The sequence below is a fragment of the Anneissia japonica genome, unplaced genomic scaffold, assembly GCF_011630105.1.
Source record: "Anneissia japonica isolate Jap-2015-1 unplaced genomic scaffold, ASM1163010v1 scaffold288005_len623695_cov211, whole genome shotgun sequence".
Classification (NCBI taxonomy): domain Eukaryota; kingdom Metazoa; phylum Echinodermata; class Crinoidea; order Comatulida; family Comatulidae; genus Anneissia; species Anneissia japonica.
In genome coordinates, this window is record NW_022701263.1 from 421,096 (window position 1) to 443,181 (window position 22,086).

A 22,086-nucleotide genomic window follows, 5' to 3' on the forward strand; every position below is an offset into this window, starting at 1 on the left:
AATTCTCATCCCATAATTCTGGGATTAGATGTGATCTTGCACACAACAATATCAGGGGTCAGATTTAGCTCCTCTCCCCCTCCCCCCTTCCCCCTTCCACCTTTTGAAAAGATAAGATAAGAAAGAAACAGAAATTGTTAATCGCCCAAAATGCCTTAGCGGTTATTTGAAAACAAAAATTTTGCTAGGGTTCTGCTGTCTCTCAATTTCTCCCTCTCCCCCCCCCCTCCTTTTTTGAGGGGTCCCCCTTTTTGGACATCTCTTAATCCATCGCTGACGGACAAATTTTGATAAGAAGTTACTAAATACCTGTTATAAGTCATGGTTGTTTATAGCACGTAGTGACTTGAGCATAGGATTTAAATGATATTATTAAATGAAAACTAATGCACAGGGCCAAGTTATCTAAAAATGGATTGTTCTGTGAATAAAATGAAACTTTTGTATTAAGTGTACATTCTTCTGAATGTAGGCCTAACCTACAGACTACTGTAGAGGAATCAGTCCTCGGATAGAGGTATTTTGTAGAGCAAGTACAGGTAGTAGTTAGTATGCGGCGTCATGACCTTTATCAAACGTTTGCTACTAAGCATCGCCTAGTACTTAGGAGTATGGTCCACTCATGAGACAAAAGTGTTCGATAAACTAAAATTTTCAGAGGTCTTAAATAAAAGTTTTAATTATTATTTCACATTCATAAAAAGCATTCATGTTGGTAAAATTTTAGGAGGCTATGGCCTATTTACTACCCTCCCCTCTACATCCGCCCTGTTATTATAAACCAGACTTAGGCACTTATAGAGATCAGATTGTTTTGTAGACTTTTGTGAATCATGTGTCTGCAATGGTTGGCTGGCACTCAAAAAGTGCCGAGGAATGATATACCGACCTGAACCTTTTGTGTGCTGTGGTCAGTACTCTTTCATTTTCGATAACTACTTTGGTTGTTGATATCTGTCGGGCTTTAGATTGAATGGTTGGATGTTATAATATGTTTTATGTATCTATTAAATTCTCAGAATTATAAATTTTATTCTTTCATATTTTCCCCATGATTTATCTTTTTTAACTTTTGTCATTTTAAAAAATTCTGACATCCAGCAATAAATTCTTGATGTTTTCTATATGGACATTTTTACATGTTCTTTTACATGATGGTTGGAAAATAAAATTTTAACTTAAATAAATAAAACTTAGTGAGTGGAGATTTAGTAATAAAAAAAAAACCTGGTATATCAAAGGATTTAAAGTCAGGACAAATGAATTAAAAGGCAAACTTAACCACTAAGCTACAGTTTATCACCCCATATATTCTAATCTAATCTATGTATCATTCACAAATAATAAACTGGTTTCAGATAAGAATCTTTAATAACATTTTTATTTATTGGAATGATTTTGGATTGTTTTTTGTTTTTTTTGTATATTTTTCAGGCTTTTAGAAACCTGCTGCTTTTGATCAGTGTCCTTGCTTTGGTGTTGAGGAATAGGCGTTATCTTCCATCATTACACAATATGACAAATGCTATGCGGTAAGTTAAAAAACATTGAAAACAGCATGTATGTCTCAGGTATAAGTCCACACACCAGGCCTGAAAGCTGGATTGTGAATGGAGGGACCAAAATTGGCTGGGGCCCGCCTAGGCAGAGCCCCATTGGCGGTTCAGATGGCGATCTAAGCTTTATTAACGCTATTTCAATGACGTTTAAGAGGCTGTGACTAGGTGTTCTTAATGCAAATATTATCTGTATTTATATATGTAATTTGAATTGGAATTGGCAAAACTATAAATTCGAATGAACATTAATCGCATGTGAAAATGAAGTGCGTTTAGAAAGTTAATTGATAAAAAAAAGCTCACAGGTTGTTAACGATTAAAATGACCACAAAATACAACTTTAATTCTACACTGGGTATTGTCTACACATGATAGATAAGGCTGATGTTAAATATTCCCAATCTAGGTGGACCTCCAACACTGGATGGGTGGGGGTTCGTCTGAATCCCCTGAACCTCCCCTGCGTACCACTATTTTCTTAGTTTAAATCGAGCATGCCTTTTGCAATGCTCGTGGAGTCTCACAGAAATTGAGACGGCCTCCCGCACTCCCGTAAGCATCTCAAGCAAGAATCTCTCGGGAATAACCCATCTCTGCAAATTCATAATATTTGCACGTTTCCACTGCTTTATTATCAATTCTTTCACGTAAGTCAGTTTTGATAGGTATCACAGCGAAATGAATTAAAACTTATTAATCAGATCATTGGCATATTCAATAGGGGGGGCCCTGAATTTTTCACAATTATAAAAAAAATGTAGAAGTAGTAAAGAAAATTATATATTCAAGCTTAATCTGACAGTGCCATTTCCGGCCATCTGTAGATGCTATAATCATCAATTTTGTTACCTCAGATTCAACATGGTGGGGCTGAGGTGGTCTAGAACCTCCATCTGTGAAAGTCCCTCCCTGGGTCCCCTCTATGTTGAATTCCTAGATCCGCCACTACAGATCTCCTGGAATTGACTCCTTCCAACTAGGGACCCCTGCTTTTGGTTAACCAATCCTCTTAATGTTGAAATTTCCCAAAATCAGCCCGATTTCATATTCATTCAAGCTAGAGTAGGCTTATAATAAGAGAACTTTGGTACTTACAATGTGAACATAATCATCCAATTAATTAATACCCATGTACACACCTCAACCCATCAAACAAGTCATAGCATACCTTTACTAATAATTTGATAAAAAAAATAAATTGTAGTTTAGTCCAATTACTACATCACAGTTGTCTAGTTTTAATTAAATACAAGAGACTGGTTTGAGTGATTTAATTGGTAGTTTATTCCAAAGTGGATTTAACAGCCAACACAGTTTTGCGGTTTCATTTTTTATTAAAGAATTCTTTGTCTTTTAGTGGTTGCTTCATTCAATTTTATAGTAATTTTATAAACTGTGCTTTATGTGAGGTCTGAAAAATTATTTTCTAATGCAACCATAAATTAAGAATAACATTTATGAAAATAAGATAAATTTTATTATGTGAAAATCAATAAATACAGAAAGGTAATGTTAGTTTCAAGCTCGAAATTAGAATTAACTGGCATACAGTAATGACATTGTAGTTTGTAGAAAATAATATTTATTTGAATATAATTTTTCTTTAGAAGTATATTGTTTATAAATTTGATTAAAGAACACTATGTTGTGGAGAATAGGCAATCACAGACCTCCATTAAAATGATGCTTATAAACACTAAATATATCCAAGCAACATCCAATGAGCATATACCATCGGGAGTTAAGTTGAAAGGTCATAATTGATTGTAGGTGGGTGTATAGGTATAGTAGGTGTCTAATAATTTATTTGAATTATGTCTAATTCATATAGTGGTAATAATTCATTGGTTTCTGCTTAATTAATTGCTGAAATGATATAAATAATTGTATGGTGTCACTCCAGCACTCTAGACTTGGGGGTCAACAGAGTAGAATACCACAGTTGTGGGGGGTCAGTGGTGCAAAGTGCCCTTCGAGGTATGCAGTATGTTGCAGGGGAAGGTGCCTCCCTCCCCTTGACTGAAGGTGAGGGGATTCAGTTAGATTCAGGATGTTTACAGTAGGACTGTTTTGATTGATCCTTGACAAGTCAGAATCATAAGAAATGCACATCCTTGTGATGTTCATGATAAAGCCTTAGACAATTTTGGAGGGTTGATTAAAAAGCACTATGTTTTGGAGAATAGGCAATCAGAGGCATAAAAATGATGCTAATAAACACCAAATATATCCAAGCAACATCCCATGAGCACCATCGGGAGTTAAGTTGAAAGGTCATAATTGATTGTAGGTGGGTGTATAGGTATAGTAGGTATCTAATAATTTATTTGAATTATATGTCTTTCATATAGTGGTAATAATTCATTGGTTTCTGCTTAATTAATTGCTTTGGTATAAATAATTGTAATGGTGGCACCCCAGTACTCTAGACTTGGGGGTCAACAGAGGAGAATACCACAGTTGTGGGGGTGAGTGGTAAAAAGTGCCCTTAAGAGGTATGTAGTATGTTGCAGGGGAAGGTGCCTTCCTCCCCTTGACTGAAGGTGAGAGGATTTAGTTAGATTCAGGATGTTTACAGTAGGACTGTTGTGATTAATCCTTGACAAGTCAGAACCATAAGAAATGCATATATCTTGTGATGCTCGTGATAAAGCCTTGGACAATTTTGGAGGGTTTAGAAGATATTAAAACATGTTATCAAAAGCATAGAATTTAATGATATTTTTGGGAATTTTTTGGGGGGTATTTGGGAAAGCCGCTCATACTTTTGTCTATTTTTTATTTTTTTTCCTGTAAATTGAATAAAATTTATAAAAATTCAATATTGGGATATTTGGGTCTGATTCATGGCTATAGCAATAATAAGAAAATATAGCCTTCGATAATTAGACCAGTGGTTTGCGTTGAACTATATATTAAACAGTGTCAGATATTTCCGAAGTCTTATCACATTCAGCAAGATATAAGTTTCAACATTCAAATCATCTTTAGTAATTATACAGTACTTAAATAAATTACATTATTTGAGGCTTGTTGTGGCAAAATGGTTAGGTTGTCGCACAGTCCAGTATTGAGTATAAATGAGCTATAAAATATGGGAGCTCAAAAAATTGCCTAAAAATCCAAATTTGTTTTTCACTACAGATCAACAGTTTAATGTCTTATTAATCATGTTCTAAAGTATTAGTTCTGGAAGTGGTTAACAAATTGTTTATTTAACATTATTTTTCATAGTTCATTCTATTAAACAATGTATGCACAAATAACTTTGAAAGGCAATTACTCAAAATATTGTTTATCTTGACTCCAAGAGTACTGTACCTTCACTTTCCAATAACTTAGGCTTGAAATATCCAATTTAAATGAATGACTCCTCATTTTAAAGATCACATACTCAGGTATCTGAAAATACCAATAACTTGATTTTCAATTTTTGCTACAACTTAGCCATTTTGCCACAACATGCCTCATCTGTCTAGTGAATTTACAGAAATGCAATCTTATGAACATTCTAGAATATAATACCTGGTTGGTATGCTCAAAGAGAGGCAGGCTGAGGGAAGGAGAATATGAACTGGGAAACAAATCTCCCACTCCAACCCTCACATGCCTCGTAGTTGCTCAGTTGAGGTCTTTGATTAAATATTGGATTAAAATAAAATAAAATTGATTTGTCCTTTTAGGAAATTAAGAGAAAATGTATTGCAGTACATTTTAAAAATATATAAAATTATATTAGATAATAATATAATACTTACCTATATTTATTTTAGCATTGTTGATATGTTTTTACATACAATGCAGAACCACTGTTCATGTATTAACTCTTAAGAATGCCAATAATACTGTATTGTTTGTTTGCTATAAATACCATATATATCTCAAATCCATGTTTAGTGAAATCTGTATTTGACTCAAGTCGTGTTCATATTAGATTTTTTTTCTGTAATATATGACCAAGAATAAATCAAGTGTGAACTACCTGGGAAACTTTCCTCTTGTTTAAGTTTCCAAATCCACATAGTTTAACCGATTAATCTGTACCCAGGATGATTAAACAACTCAAAATTCAAACAGTGTTCTACATCCAAACTGCTGACCTTTCACAAACCAGTTAATCACAATACCTAGAGAAGTTATACGATTTAATGTTACAATTTCATTACACTGTAGGCATTAAAAGTTATTTAGTTTTATCAGCCAATTGTGACAGATATGTAGTGGATCTAAGATTTAATAGGTAGAGAACAGTGTTATGAAGTTAATAATCCACAAGCATAAACTGAAAACCAGTGTAGCCCGCTTTATCAAATATAATAAGTGCAAACATCAAAATGATTCAACAAAGGAAAAGGTACTTTCAGCCAGGATTGGAAAAAGATGCGCAAACTGTGTGACAGTGGTTGGAGGCTCTGTGCATTTTCCTGGAGAAAATTTTAAGGTGGAAATCGTAATTTATCTTATATTTCCTACCATTGTTGAGCTATTTATAATGATATTTTTTATGATCACAGGCACAACAAATTTTTCTCCAGCCCTATCCAGGCTCATATCCAAAGGAAGCGATGGGTGCAAACGTACACCTCAAATAATGAAAGTTCCACATTTTGAAAGACAGTTGAGAATGTACTGAATATAAAATTTGTTGTTTTCTGTAAAAGGGAATCTTAAATCTTTACATTTTAACTAGCAATCTATTGTTTGGCCAGTATTTAGGAATTACAGTTGCCGTAGTATTAGTGTTAGTACACGATCCAACCAGCTTTGCCCCTCTGACCTCAGTTCAGTCAATATTTGCTAACTCCCACCCCACACCCCCCAGTGGAAAATCCTGAATATGGCTCTGTTGCCCTCCCTGAGCCTTGCTAAAGATTTAATCGTTATCCAGACACAGCTAGCTCTATTGAGATTCTGTCCACTGTGTATATTGTGACATCCCGTGTTTCTCTACCCAGGTGTGTAAACAAATTGGATATACCTGTATGCAGTATTGATGTACCAGTGATTGCCGCCACATTAACAATACTCTGCAAGGGATCTAATTCGTAAATGATTACCTCTTTTGCCAAGTCAATCATAATCAAAATTTAAAAAAAGTTTTTACAATATAATTCTAATTATTAAATTAAATTGTATTTAGAAGAATAAATAGAATTTATCATCATTTTCTTGATATCACATGAGAATGTTTCGGTTCTTTGGCTGTATTATACTCTGCCTCCTTTGAGTGGCAGTAGAAGAGGGATGCCACTAACTACGGGCCTAAGATTTGCTTGAGGCCTTACTCAGGGTACAATAGGACTTGCAACCAAAGATCCAATGAAACACATCTGGCTCATCGGATTTTTAAAAAAGCACATTGCGTCTTTTAAAAAAGTTGAAGGTTCACCCCGATTCTCTGGTTCATTTAAATTTCAGTCACTGTGGAATCATGATCAATCATGATTCTGCTATGCAGCTCTCTACTGCTGCTACTAGTGACCTGACAGACCATTCCTATGCACAATTCAGCACAATGTCAACTGCAACTTGTTATGGATTATTCTTTTACCATTACCTACCTTTCTTTACCTTTGTACCCAAAACATTCATCATTCATAATACCACTTCACAAAATTTCCATTTCACACATTTACTTATGAATCAAACAGATTATAAAAGTGAATCTATTAGCCATAAGCTGTTACTTATTTAATTTTGATTTAATAACACTACATCGCACCAACAATACTCTATATAAAATTGTCATTTTTAAAATTTAAGTAATTAATGTGCATTGAATTATAGAAAAAATGTTTAATTGCAGATTCTGTTTGTTGGTATTTGCAATTTTAGAGATATTCCTTGAATCTATACCTTTGTTTTAATTCAACCTAGTCAGTTTAGGCCATTAACCTATGCAGTTTAGTTAAAGCTATTAATCAGATATTATACTCATACAGTACTTGTGCCAGGGGAGTAGTGAACTATCAACAATAATGAATGAGTATTTGGCATTAGAATATGGAAAAGATTATGTTTGTTGAAATAGTCTATCCTAAAGGGAAAATGGTCTAAACAATAGTTCTGCAGGATTTTAAATGGCAAAGAGACACTTAAAAATCTGTAGGTTGTCGTTTTCCACAATGGCTACCACACAAATATCGTGTAATTCTGTTCTTTGCTGTACGCCGTGCTTTATATTACAATTAGGGACATTTCCACTATAATAATAATAATGTTCAGACTTCTACAGCACAAAAGGCTGGAGCTTTGATATTATTTTGTGAATATATGAGGCAAGTTGTGGCAAAATGGCTAAGTTGTAGCAAAAATTGAAAATCAAGTTATTGGTATTTCCAGATACCTGAGTATGTGATCTTTAAAATGAGGGGTCATTTGTTGAAATTGGACATTTCAGGCCCAAGTTATCGGAAAGTGAAAGTACAGTATTCTTAGAATCAAGATAAACATGTTTTTGAGTAATTGCCTTTCAAAGTTATTTGTGCATACATTGTTTAATAGAAAGAACTATCAAAATAACATTAAATGAACAATTTCTTGACTTCTTCTTGAACTAATACTTTGGTACATGATTAATAAGACATTAAACTGTTAATTTATAATGCAAAAAATATTTGGATTTTTAGGCAATTTTTTGAGCTCCAATATTTTATAGCTCATTTACTCAATACTGCCTGTGCGACAACTTAACCATTTCGCCACGACATGCCTCATATTATTAAAATAAAGAACTTCCCGTCACTGCTAGACGAGTACTAGTTGAGTTGGAGGGAATATGTAATTGAAAAATACAATAAGGTTACATTTGCTACGAGATACCCATAGTAGTGGCGAACACAGCAACGCTAATAAAACCTGGTGCCCAAATGTGTAGGCAAACAGTCCTTATAAATTTGTGCGTGCTTTGTGTGAGCACTTGAAGATTTAACGTCAGTTAGCTGACCGTTGGTGCCAATCTGGGTGCATCTTCATTAACAAAGATGTCATGCAAAGTATCATTTCGTTGCAATCTTATGGAATCGCATTGCCTGCGAACGCTTTCAGGAAAGACTTTGGAATAAGTTCTGTATGACGCATATTTTGTTATCAATGTGCTTTCCTAAACTTTGTTCAGAAAACTGGGCCATTTTGGAAAGTAGTACTACATTACTGAGAATGCTATCCAGTCAAAAGAAAGAATAAATAAATAACTAAGTAAGTGCCATGGTCCTAGCAGTGGCATATCTAGAGGGTACATGGATGATTCCCCCTCCCTCGCCCCAAAAAAAAATTGTTTCTCCCCTGCCCAAATAAAAAATTGTTTCTCCAGTTGTCCCCCCCCCCCAAAATATCAGGTAGTTAAAAATCATCTCAAATCATCAAAGTGGGAGACTCCCTCTCCCACTTCTATGTCTATATGATAGGGTTTTTCATTTTATTAAACAAAAAATGGTAATCCCTCAGTAAAACTTCAATCATATTGTAAATGAGGTTGAGAGCCCCATTATAACATCCTGTAATTAGCATAGTCCTAGCTGTCTCACATTATTAATGCATCTGCCTGACAATCAGTCCTTCACTCTCAAGTAGTACATTCTGACTGCATCATCTATTGACGGGCAATTGCATGATGGGAGAGACCTGCATTAGACAGACAGTGTTGTACAAGTTCTGAACTTTCTTTATTTTGTAGCCCACCAAAATTATGGGATATCATAAAATATCTGCTTTGATTAAAATACCATCTTGTATGTTTTACAGTGTTATATTTCTATAAAATGATTAATCAATTATTGTGTTTACTTGGACGTGGATTTTTAAATGTATATTCAGGTGTTTAATCAAATTTTAAATCTTTAAAAATACATGCATTTGGTTTTTTGTCAGTATTTTGCATAATTAATGCATGTACACAATGATAATACTAAAAATAATAATTGTGCTCATAGCCAAAATAGATTTAGCTAAAAGCAGTCACTCCTCATGTATATTTAGGGAAACCCTTCTACTGTTCATCAAATTCATAATTAATACCTGTACACATTAATAATGATAATGATAATAAATAATTGTTAAGTGTTTATATAATTCATGTCAAAAATATAATGTGTGTGATATAAATAGCAGAAAAATAAGCTCAAAACATTATAACCATTTACTTTCAAATGTAACTAGTACAAGATCATGTAGATTACAAACGTTGCAAAGAGGATAATTTATGAATGATAACATAATATACATATTAAGGAAGCTGTCTTATAACATAATTTGGATAAAATTATGAAAGATTAGGACTAATCCCATGCTTTGCAAAATAGATATATAGGCGTACACACTTTTCAGAGGAGTTTGCACTAGTTAACGCTAGAGCATCATCAATAATAGATCATATGCTACAGACATTATAACACATCTGACTAAAGTAAAAAGTTAACATAATTGCGGTGCGACATCATAGCAGTAGATGATGATCCCTTAGGTGATTGAGGTTGGTAAGCAAAGCAAAAACTTGGACGGAGGTGAAGGAGTGTATCAACTTTCCAACATATATATAAATACCATTCTTTATTCTGACGAAGAATGGGGCCCTCTCCATCAACAGAGGTGCGGGATGTTGAATCCCACCAATCAACAGCAGCAGCAAAGCATTTCTAGATATTGCCTGAATGCCTGAAGAGCAACAGATCTGATAGTATCAATTAGTTGCAAGTGAATAATTCTGTTTAATTTACTAAGAATCATTAATACCTGTAAAATACTGTATAGCTCTATAAAAATGCTAATTATTATTATTAATAACCATTAATTATTGATTGTTTCTCATTCTGATTGACAGTTAATTAGTTTGGCAGTTACATTCATTTTAGGTTTTTGTTTAATTTTCAATTTTATTGTGGCTGCGGCACTACCATCATCATCGGCCTGTAAGGCTGCTCCTGGCTGATGGCATCCGCAAACTCTATTCTGGTCTGTTCTTTGCCAGGTGTGCCCAATTTACTCCAAGCTCTTTCTGGAAAAGATCACTCCATCTCTTGTTTGGCCTTCCTCTTTCTCTTTTGTTTCCGTATGCCATCTTACTGTATAATTGTGTCTTCATATTACATACGTAAATATGTGATTGGAAAACATATTTCATTGTAACTTGCCAATATTTTTGTATGCTATAATACAAGCTACAAAAAAATAAATACTGTATACTTTAGGCTATGAATGTGATTTTATTCCTGACAATGGTTGTTACCATGGCAACAGTTGATTGTAACTGACTGAATTTACTGACGTGTATTCTATTATACTGAATCACAAAGTAAAAGGAAGTAATGCATGCGCTAGGTTACCATAGTGATTAATAACAATTGGTACGGTAAGTCATTTAGAGAGACCACTGTGCAGGAGGCAACAAATATAGTAAAATGAGTTTTTGAATTTAAGTGTGATATCAAAAATATTAATTTTCTCTTTTTTTCCGCTCCGAGTTGTGAAGAATGTCTAATAGCTAATATTTGTATGTTCATGGTCAATTATTGCAGGTCTCTTCCAATTAAAAACCACTTTTAGGGATCAAGGTTTTTATTGTCTTTAACAGCTTATGTTCTTTAATTGGAAAAATAATCACCATAAAGATAAAAGGTTGGTTTTCAGTCTTTAATTGGAGGTGGTCTATAATTGGAGAGAGAACCATATAATTTTTAAATAGTACCATATTATTTATGAGGGTTATGTTTATTAATATTATTATTGATAATATTTATTTATTATATTCATCAGTGTGATTATCCACCACCAACTCCATAATTATTGTTGTTTCCGTTAAAATATTAAATTATTATTGATGTTATTGTTGCTGTTATTATTATTGTCATTATTTTTAGTATCATCTTCATAATTTATTAGTTTTGTAAATGTTATCAAGAGTTATCATTTTCATTGTCATAATTCCTTCCATCATCACCATCATCATCATCATCTTTAAACTTTATCCAGTGTTACAAAATGATTATTCAAACATTCTAAATAGATAAATCTTAAACTATTATACTGTTGTTATTTTGTCATTGCCATTTTTGTCATTATTTATCTTTGACATGTGTAACATCAGTATCATGACCGACATTTCTACTTAGAAAAAATGAATTGCTCTGTGATTTACAGTATAAAGCAATGCATGCCAATGAAACCAAAATGTTGCTAATGCTGGCTTAATTAATTGGTTTCTCAATTTAATTTTTCGTGGACAAGGTTTAATAAATAAGCATTTATGATAATTTGCTACCATGTATGAGCACCTGATTTTTAACTCATTACAAACGAATCAAGATATGACTTGCATTTAATTTTTCATAGTCAACCTTTGAACACCTTATTGCTCAATCTCCCTTCTTCAATGAATATCCACATATTTAATTTGTTGGCCCGAAATGAAATTCTGTTGAAATATGTTTTAAAATCTGTGTTTATTCATGCATATAAAATGGTGTTTTAAAATTTAATATCTTTTTGTGATTGATTAATTGTCTTTAATGTATTTTTTCTTTAAATCTGATCAGAATAAATATTTTCAAATTGTCTGGAACCCTTTGTATGACAGTTTTTTTTTTATTTGCTAATTTTACATTTCCATGATGTACCAAAACATATTTTTTTGAGTGTTTGATTTACCAAAATAAATTATGATAGTTATAAATTTATAGTTTATTAATGATATTTAATGTATTATTATTATTATTATTATTATTATTATTATTATTATTACATAAAATATCAGTAATCATTTTTAAAATTATAAGATCAATTCATAAAAGCTGTTTCATCATAAAAATATTCAAATGTGTTGTCCAATTGAAAATTACAATGAAATTGAATAACTCGCATCTTTTAGTAACAACATACACTTCTATATATTGCTAATCCATACCTATTAAATTGTTACAGCACAATGAGTTGCAGTTTATTTAGTATATAAAAGGTATAAATATTAATAGTATACCTACCTATAATCATTTTTTTTTTCTTGTTTTGTGGATTCATCCCACTTTTATTCAATTCTGTAAATTTTTCAATAAACAGAGCATGTATTATTATTTATAATTAATCTTGTTTATTTTTGTTTATTATTTCGTATATGCACCCAATTATTAATATGCAGTAAAAGAATCTAATTTTGGACACTTTTCAGAATTGTTTTCTTAAATTTCTGTAACGAAAGTCTTGAGACCATGGTTTTATATAATTTAATAGGTAGTATAAATACTGTTCATAGGAAAAAAGTAAATGAAAGTGCTTTTAGTAAATATAAAATGTTTATAATTATAGATTGATTACACATTAGTTTGCAATGTGCATAAATACATTAATATTTTAATTGCTATTAAATTACAGAAAAATAAAAGAGTAGGAAATGGAATATTCACTGTTTCTAAAAATAACATTATAACAAACCAATTCTCATATGAATATCAATTTATTCTTGCTTGTGTTGAATAAATTACATCAAAGTTAGTCTCAGAGTGCTGCCTTTTATAATCTGTGTTCTTGAATGCATTATCTCAAAAATATTATTTATTCTTATAGTTATATAATATTTATCATTATATTGAGTATAAATAAATATTATATTGTAATAATTGTTCATTGGTAAATATTATATAAACATTTAGCTGTGAAAAGAATGCATTTAGAATGAAAGAACTTAATACCCTGTATAGAATCGTAAATGACACATTGAGAGGACAACAATAAGCAAACCAGTGTGTGGGAGTTAAAAAACTAAGAAATTGAACTCGTGAATTTGGTTAATGATGGACTAATGCCTATAGCCAGAATCACACCACAGTGTGGGTGGAAGCAGAGCTGAGCAGTCAGCAACTGAAATGTCAGCGTTGATGTTGTATTGATTGAAGGCAGGCAGTCTCATGTCAAAAGGCTTTGTTTTCTATACTCTTCAGCCATTCTCCAGTCTGCCTACGTTGGTTGTAGTATATGCTTATATCATGATGAAAGCTCTATACTTATATATAGATTAGTTTTGTCCTATTCTGGACACACACAAGGTAAGTCCTCTTAAAATTTCTTGACTTCGTTATTATTTTTATACCTGAATACACATCGCTTCACCTGGAGATTTTTTATACACATCGATGAGGTACTCGTGAAGTTCTTTACTTTTATGTAGAATAGTGTAGATTATTATGGACACATCAAGGTATCCTAAGGTTGTTGGTTTTTGTTATTACTGTATTTTTATACCAGCTTATACAAGAGTTCATTGGGGAATATGAGTGTTATGCACATCGATGTGGTACTCTCGTTTATGCAAGGTGCAAGGCATAAAAGGGAGGAAATGTACTCTGTCTTAATAGGAAGGTGAACTACAGTATCACATTTTGCTGTAGAGATTTTTTTTAAATTTAAAATGGAGGAATTATTTCAAAAGGCAAAGGCAGGAAAATTTAGCATGTTGCAGTCTTCTTGGTGATACATTCCCAGCTGAATGAAATCTAGAAGTGATTGCAATTGCTCTCCTGGGATCGATTCAAGGAGTTCATAGGAGGTCAGTGCTATCACGTACCTTTAAAACGAATGCCCATAATACTATACATTGAGATGAGAAATGACATTTGTACTGTGTTATGTTATTGTTAACTAAATGATGGATCCCAACTCAGTGGCTAATGGCTTTGCACATAGCACATAAAAATTCATTCCTTTGCACTTTCAAAGACAACTAAAAATGATGAAGCATCCTTATTGTGTTTTTAACACTGACATACAACCGTCCATGAGTTCGATCGACAAATCCTAAACTTCAGTAGCACTAGAAGTTATTTATTTACTGTACTTTTTACCTTTATATTATGCAAAAATCAATATCTCAATGTCACATTTAACCGTGTATATACAGTATAATGACAATTATTTGGCTTTTGTTTAAAAAAAAAAAAAAAAAGAGAAAAATAATATAAATATGTAATTATATAAATGTGGATTGTTACATAACACTAGAAGTTATTTATTAACTGTACTTTAAGTTTAATTTTTGAATATTATGCAAAAATTGATATCTTAATCTTCCTTTAATCATAATATGCAATGACAATTATTTGGCTTTTGTTTAAAAAAAAATAAGAGAAACATAATAAAATTCTATATTTATGTGGATTGTTAATATGTAACTCTTCCTTACCTTGTTATGTAACTCTTGCCTTGGACAGTCCTTGCTGGTGCATAATTTAGTTTTAAAATGAAACTTCAGGTGTTTTATTACATAAATTTCATTTAAGAAATTCCTATTTTTGATGTCAAAAGATGGTTATACAGTAGTGTATCGTATGTACCTACTGTATATGGTAATTGATCAAAAAAATATCAGAGCCAATCTTCTAGATTCAGGGTCAAGATGGAAATGAAAGTAATAATAACTGATGGTGTGTTTCAGCTTGTAAAATGTTTTTTAATCATTTGAATTAATTTTTTTCGATCTGTTATTCAATGTTCTTAAGTAGTAATCATGTTTAACCAGGAAATACGTTTATTTTTTAACTACTGTCTGATATGTAATATAATCTTGCACTCTGTCATTACCTTAAAGCTAGGCTCTGGAGGAAAACATTTTTTGGTATGTTGTACTTCAACTTATTTTTCTAAGACACAGAAAGGTGTTTGACAAAAACGGTTAACAGGTGAAAAAAAGCAGGTAACACCGCTTTTTCCCAGTATATTGAAAAAAAAAAGTATCTCATTGACCATTTTTTCGTTTAGTGTCTGATATGCAAGTCCCCTTTCATCATTAAAGTCAGGCTCTGGAAGGAAACATTTCTTGGATGTACTACAAATTTTTGTAAGACACAAAAAGAGTGCTTGACAAAAAAAAACTTGGGAACCCTTTTATAAGTATCAGTTGGACAACATATCAAAACATTTTTTCACTCTGGATCATTTCTTTAAACGTATACAGAATAGATGTATCTCTGAATAACTATTATTGTTTTCTAAGCATCCTTTGAAGGTAAAAACTTAAGTCATTGTTGCTGTGTTCTGGTTGTCATTTGCATTGTAAACATAAACTAGCAACAAAAATCAGTCTTGGAAACTGAAATGTGGTATATATTTGCTGTCCAATTGTGTTGATCACCTTCGATTCTTTTATTTTTTTTTCATGTAAACAAATCAAAAATCAGTTTAAAGCAATGTGAATCCATCCTGTACAGACTTCAGGTTATTTTGGAGTTGAAATTGTGTTAGTTATTGAAAAAAAAATATATGTTTCTTGTCTGATTTTATTTGTTTTTATTAATTCTACGTAAAAACAACATAAAACTGTCAGTCGCAATATAAAGAGGGCAGCATTTAATAACTATGATTATGGGACGCCAGCTGGTTTTTTTTTTGTGGTCAAACTCCAAGTTAGACTAGGCTTTTATGATATATTTCTTTTATGATGACCGCAACTACCTTAATTCTCTTGGTAAGATATTGTATTCCAACAATTAATTAAATAAAAAGCATTTATCGTTCTGATTTACTGAAATGTTTACTTCATCCGATAAGATCTCGAGCAACGCCTAAGTGCACTTACTCTAATTAGATTAATTGTATATTGCATAGCAGTCTATCAAATAAGAATTGTCAAAATTTCGGTTGAAATCAGCTTTTTTAATTTCACATAAAAATTTGTATTTCGTGAGAGTCAACAACAGCAACAGAGACATACAGTAATTTTGGGAGTTCTGTTTTATTAATTAGAATCTAAAATTGAGGTAAACCTATGCTAAAGTGGAAAATTTGTTGATGTTTTCTGGTACGTACTACTATATTTTTTCACCAATAGACCTATTGCAAAATCAAAGGTAGAAAATTCATTCGTGTTTATGTTTTGCTGAAAACAAATAATACTGTTGGTTCAAGATATTGATCTATTTATAATCTAGGCCTACATGATAAAACATTCAATGCTTGATTTTTTTTATGTCCTAGGCAAGAAAGCAGGACAATCTTACATTTCCTTTGCCTAAAATTAACATTCCATTACAAACAGCCAAAGTTTTATGGGGGTGCGGATACAGGAAACGATGTCCATAAAACATAGTGTCTGCTTTCTGAATGGAATAATTGTATACTAAATAATTAAAATGTTCCAATCATTGTGCAGTTGAATCAGAGTCTTATTTATGTTGCCATTAGAAACCCTGGCGCTGGCATAGGTTTGGTGTTTGATTTAAACCGAGTTGTGTACGTTGCATAGACAATCCATATAAAGCTCTCAAGATTCATGTTGTTGGGTAGTTTTGGGTTTTATAGTCTAGAAATGTCAGTTGCTATGATTTAGCAGAGAATTTAAAAGAAAGCAATTAAGTAGATTTGTTATTTTTGTAGCAGGAATCTAGAGAATAAATACTAAAAGTGCAAGGAATTATTTATCCAGCGAGGCTATCTATTATGCATTTATTTATTTAGCATTGTGTTACGAAGGTAGTTCTTGCTGCAGGGAAACTTCATAGCTGTTTATGCTGAAAGTGTACAATCTGAGTGGTTTAGTGAGCTTGTACCTACCATATACAAGTTTCAGAATTTGGTTCAAATCTCACAAATACTAGAATTTTGTTATGACTGAAAACATTTCCATTCACTGAGCCTAACCACATGCTTTTAATGGCAAGCAATTGCCCTGTCGCATAGAGTTAGTTCATCACGCTACAAGTAAAAACAGGTCGGCATGATAACAACATTATTTGTGGTACATATGACCGTGATCTGGCGTTTACTATTCGAGATGGACTATCATGTTTAAAATTTAGACTATCAAATTTTATTTGACAAAAATATGTGACATACCTAAATAGGGTCATGGTGACGTCGCTTCATTTAATAGGCCCATCATGACTAAATATGGGCATAGAACAGTTTTTGTCAAAGAAAATGTTTTATAATCTAGACAGCTTAAGCCAGTTAAAAAATCTTTTTTGAGGAGTATTAGCTCCAGGTTTTATTTCTTTTTAATTATTAATCATAAACAAAATCTAGATTGTCTCAATCAGCATCAACTAAACAAGAGATATATACCGCATTCACATGTCTTCGGTCGCTCGCGAGCGGACGGACAATCGCTTGCGAGCCGGGCCTTCATGTAAACAACCACTCGAGCGGTTTTTGTCGTGGGTGATCCACGACAAGCCGCTCTCGATCGACTCTGGATGCAGCTCGCTCTTGATCCATGTGAACAGCCGCTTGCAAGTGGGTTGCCAGTGAGCTTTGACCTCTTTTGTGTGAAAGCCAATCAGATACAAGCATCTCTCCGGGTAGTTAGCTTATTTTGCGCGAAATGTTCGCAGTTAAGAACTCTATTTTCACAATCGTTGCAGGTTTGGCTGTTGTATGTTATTTTTCATTTAAATATCCCTAAATATCCTCCATGTCAACTTTAACTGGATCTGGCCCGCAGGCCTGTTGGACCGAAGAAGAAATTATTGACCTGATAGAGATTTGGGCAGAACCCAAGATTAGAATGTTAGTGGAAGACAAGAAATCAAAGAACAAGACAAAAATACATGAGAAAATCGCAGTTAGATTTTCGTTTGTACTAGGCCACTTGCCGACGACAGCAAATCCAAACAAAATTGCAGGACCTAGGAAAACGGTACAAATAAATAAATGAATAAATCGGAATCTTGGGCAATCGCCCAAAAATGTCAGGTGGGGACGTTGGAGAATCGTCGATGCCACCTCCATCCAGGCCTAGGATCAGAAATCGCAGGCCTAGCATATCTACAACCAATTGGGGATGTGACATAAATTTATTTCCGGTCGCCTCGAAAGTGGCAGCGAACGCAGTTTGGCCATTTTTTTTAACTAACACAATCTCGCTCACGATCCAGCTCCTCAACCGCTCGCGATCGATGGAGACACGTGAACGTGACTATAATGATTATTTTGGGTTATTTGCATTAAGTAGCATCAGTGCTTTGCGGTGACCCAGATTAAGCCTTTAGGTCTCTAACTTCACAGCTAATCTCAGACCTTTCCAAATGGGCCCTGCATTTGCATGCTCCAGTAGAAACAGACATTAAATAAAATACGGATATGGCCTACATAGTAAAAAGTCACTGTTGTAAGATTATAAAGCATATTCAGAATCCTGTGGGTGAATATAGATTACAGTAAGTACTCTTGCTTGCTTCTGAGCTAGCTTTTACCCTCATTTAAACGCAAAAAAATAATCACATCTAGGCCTACATTAGAAAAACCATGCTTTAGAACATATCCCTATGGAATTTGTCTATAATAAATTATGATTATGATATATAACACCAACTCTAAAACCACATTTATTTTCATTACATGCTAGGTTTGGGGAGGAGATTATGTTTTTTCACAGTAGGTATTGTGTTTTCATTAGGGCATCTGCTATTAGCAGACCTTCACTAAGCCACTGTAGCTGATATTTTTAATTACATTTTGGTTTATTATTTATTTTTAAACAATTTTATAGATAGTCTTCGGGTGTATTTTTTATTTACCTTTTGGGTTTTCGTTGACAAAAATGTAGGGAATTTTAATTTTTTTTTATTTTATTAGGATGACAGTAAACTATGTACAACACAATAAACACAGTAAGTTTATGATTTTAATTTGATAGCAAGTACCAAGGTTGATAACGCTACAAGCAGATACAGATTGGTTCTAATTAGCATAATACATTGCAAAAAGATTTCTGTCTATATTACATGCCATGTGACTATTCTTAGCCAATCAGAAACATTATTTTTTTATGCTTTAGTATCATACCAGGTGTAGCTAGCTATAGGCCCACTAGAATTGAGCTACCATACTATGGAAAGGAATTTGATAATGGATTAAGTATAGGATTACTTTATTACTTAGAAATAAGATAGGTTGCTAGAGAAAGGAAGAAATCATAGGAAATGGGATGAGACTGTTTGAAAATGGAATAGGACATGAAAAAGAAGAAATTTCTAGAATATTTTTGTGGAGTTTGAAACAGTTAGAAAAAAATATAAAAACAACTATAAAATAATAATAATAAAGATTTATAAAGCGCACATCTCCACCAAAGGTGCTCAAGGCGCATAAAAGGGATAGGATCACTAGGAAGTATGCCACAGGGAAGGAGATTGGGAGAAATAGAAAACCAACCAGGAAATATGATGGAAAGTGGGAAACCACTAGGGAAACCACTAAGGAAACCACCAGGGAAATAAAGGTACCACTGAAAATGGGCAGGGTCACTGGACAGTGGTTTATGTGTCTACTGCCCTCTTGAGAACATAGACACTATTCTACTACTTTGCACATAACCACGCAAATCTAAGAAACATGGTCTTTCTGGTTACTCGACTTCACCCGGAGAGCATTGCATGGGATGTAGCTGACATTGGAAAAACTCTGTTATTTACATCACACGAAGAATCGAAGCTAAATAAGTTATACAACCTAATTCCTATTATCACCAGTAGCATATCTAATAAAAGGACAGTGGGGAGGGGGTGCTGATGGGATGCTAAGGTAAAGTAGGAGGACTTAAAGACAAGGTGAGGAGGGAGGTACCTGTCAAAATAAGGTGGTATCAGGTGATTTTGTTTTAACTATTTGTTGATAATCTACTTCAAAAATCTCCATTGGGAAGGTTAGGGTTGCGGGGAGCCAGCTTTTCCTGCTTTAGCGTGCATCCCTCGCAAACCCCAAATATACCCTACTGATTATCACCCACATTTGAAGATGTCATGCCATATTACGTAATCAAAACACATAAGAAAGTCACAGTTAAAGCAATAGACATGGTCCTGACAGAAGTACTATAATATATAATGCAGTATAGCAAGAAGTCAGGAAAAATTTATATGTGATGGTAAATCAAAATATATAAATTTTATATTAACTGAAAACCTAAATAAATAACCTTTAGTACTGATGGAAGCAAAATACTGTAGACATTAGTAACACATAAAAACCATGTCATGCCATGAAGCATACACAAACCAAAATGTATGTCATGGACACTAGTGGGTCAAAACCGTTATTGCCTAGTTCTTGTATAAATATGTAGAGAAAAGAAAATATATTATAGTCTTGTTCAGTTTTTTTTAATATCAACAATCAGTGAAGAGACTGTACTCAATACCCTTTCTTCAGCATAGCAGACACAGTGTAAAAGGAAAGATAATTGTATGTAGTCATACAGTATAGCTATATACTGTAGCTAGCATACACGCATGACGTGCATATGTTTATGTGTTAATATTTTCATAAGTTATACTATTGCATAATTCATGCTATGTTAACATGACTGCATCATTTCTAATGTGGTATTTATTGACTTTTCTTATAATACAGTACAAATAACCATTTAGATTACTGTATATATGTTTCTATAGAATTATCTTTCTTCCAATTCATTGTGTACTGTTTTATAATAAATTTATAAAACACAATTACATTCTCACTTAACTACTTACCTAAAAAACAGCTTTGCTGTATTGCCTACGGAAAATGCTTACGATAAAGCTTGAAATATAAACATATAGAATTATTATCATCATAGTGTTAGTCAATGAAATTAACATTTTATCATCTTCTAATTGAATATTAATTTAAAAACTCAAGTAAAATTGATAGACAAAAAAAATAACCAAATTGTATATTTTTGGAATATAAGTGTACTACACACGGATGTATCCATCTGACTTTATTATCAGCACCATAAGAAATACATCTATGTAGTAAAACCTAGCCTTAATACCAGAGGTTCTTCCATTGTCACAATCTATAGTGTCCATATTCCAATGTTTATATGGCCCTCTTTATTATGATTTTCATGATTACATCTGTCAGATAGCCAGCCCTTAGGGGAGCCGTAGTATACACTAGAGCCGTAGTATCGGGATCGGGAGCTAACCGTTAGCACCTGTGGGAGACCGCCTGATTGGTTTAGCTAACCATTACCGGGATCTTGATACGCTAATGGTTAGCATGTTGAGCGCGTTTCTGTCATTAACCAATCACACATACGCATTTCCAATTTTCAGTTTCCTATTGGCCAGTGATCTCACGGTCATCTTTTTGATATCTGTATCGGGGGTTTTCTTGTATAAACGCAAAGATGAGCATGTAAATTATTTATCTGGATCCTGCTAACTGTTTGCTGGTGTGTGTGATTATAGCCTTATTCTACTTGGTTTATCCATGAGCCATACACAGTGATTCCACACAATTACTGGAATGTGTCAAAATCTATCAGGGAATTACCCTTCAAATTTGCTTCTTGTTCAAACAGCATTCATTGCAATGCCCTTTTGCCTTGTTTTGTGTTTATCTTTTAGGTGGATGATAAAACAGTACTTGTAACTAAATAAATATTATGCATTTCTATCACATATGATTTGGCAAAATTTTCATTGTGTAATCTCGGAAAGTATATTATTTTATTATATAAATAATTCTACCCTACTCTTAACACTCTGACCGCCAGGTGTTTGAAAAAAGTAGTATCAGCCACCGCCAGACTTTTAATACTTTTCCGAAGCTCGTTGAG

At 33.1% G+C, this 22,086-nt stretch overlaps 1 protein-coding gene across 5 annotated transcripts in view; it reads left to right on the forward strand.

Moving 5' to 3' along the window:
• The first annotated feature begins 1,427 nt into the window (after positions 1 to 1,427).
• LOC117103510 (cAMP-regulated phosphoprotein 21-like) overlaps positions 1,428 to 22,086 on the forward strand; it is a 71,640-nt gene continuing 50,981 nt past the window's right edge. For 4 of the 5 annotated variants that reach the window (XM_033244068.1, XM_033244072.1, XM_033244070.1 and 1 more), the window contains exon 1: positions 1,428 to 1,532. The gene's annotated coding sequence lies outside the window, so the exon portion shown is untranslated. Of the gene's footprint in view, positions 1,533 to 13,402; positions 13,592 to 22,086 lie in introns of those variants that run through there. The other variant, XM_033244069.1, reaches the window with a different exon arrangement.